The 1,279-nt window shown below is 41.9% G+C and overlaps 1 protein-coding gene across 3 annotated transcripts in view; it reads right to left on the reverse strand.

The window, feature by feature from the left end:
- Positions 1-1,279, reverse strand: part of ACVR1 (activin A receptor type I) — a 134,296-nt gene that overhangs the window by 33,557 nt on the left and 99,460 nt on the right. The window lies entirely within an intron of this gene.

Below are 1,279 nucleotides of genomic sequence, written 5' to 3' on the forward strand. Positions count from 1 at the left end.
TACAAATCTTCATCAACCAGTAATACAAGAAGTGGTCACGGTCCCGCTGTTACCGGTCTGCTTCAGCAATATACCACGTGGTAAGAGTTTACAAGTCTAAAATTACAAACCCATATTATCAATACTTTAACCCAGATTATCAATACTTTAAGCCTAGACTAATTTTTTAACAGTAATACTACTGAAGTTTTTACATTAATTACAACGGAAATTCATAGCTGCTTACATATTTTCAAGTGGCAGAAAAAAAGTTTGGCAGCAGTTATTGAGGATGAGGGCACAAGAAGACAAAGGGAGCAGAACAACAATGTTTGAACAATAAGGTCACAGATGGGATCCAAGTCACAGCCCGCACCTGGTGGGCCTACGACGCAATGGAAAGAGGCAGAAATGTATCATCAGGGAAGGAGACCTCAGCAGACTCCTGTCTCTTTCTGAAACCCTCATTTGCAGTTTCATTTTTCATATGCTCTTTCGCCCCTGGGCCCTCTTGTTGGAACGATTAGTTCAGACTTGCTGGTCACAACAGTTTCCACTAGTTACTAGTGGGGAAGGAAAGTGAAGATATAATATAAACAGCCACGTCCTAGAAGCCACTGATTCGTTAGCTGTGGCCACATTCACCCTAGCACTGTTCATATAAGGACATTCCGAGCTCCCTGGGATGGTCGAAGGCACAGACCGTCTCCCTTCTCATCCTGAACCCTCTGCCACAGGTCTGCGAGATAACGGCTTCTTTCTTAAAATAACCATTGGGTGGCTGTGCTTTTAAGAGACCTTAAGGTAAGGTCTTTGAAAATGTCAAGTTCATTTACACAGATTTGTGTGGGTGCGCGCAGAGATGTGGGTTATCTCAAAAAGAGGGAAAAATGGCATTCTTAATCTTTCTTCTTCCCTCTTCAAAGTGAAAATAGTTCACTGCCCACTGAAATGTGGGTGCCTCGTCCCACAGAGTAAGTGCATGCAGACACAGACACAAGGCCTTCTATTTATAATTGACTTGCTAGTACTTTTGAAAACCACAAGGGGCTTATCCAAGAGCAAAGACATGCCTGGAAGCAGAAAATCCAAAATAGCCGCTGACAGTATATGTATGTCACCAACTCACCCCCGAGACTCAAAAGCCCTCAGACATTTTTAATGAGCAAAAACTGTAATGAGCCAAGAGACGGTCTTTATTTTCCCTGCCTAGAGAAATCCAAGAGAAATTCCAACACCAATTTATTTCGATGAGGATGAGAAACATATATATATATATATATATCTGTTGACATAATCC

Source organism: Myotis davidii, unplaced genomic scaffold (assembly GCF_000327345.1).
Source record: "Myotis davidii unplaced genomic scaffold, ASM32734v1 scaffold433, whole genome shotgun sequence".
NCBI classification, from domain to species: domain Eukaryota; kingdom Metazoa; phylum Chordata; class Mammalia; order Chiroptera; family Vespertilionidae; genus Myotis; species Myotis davidii.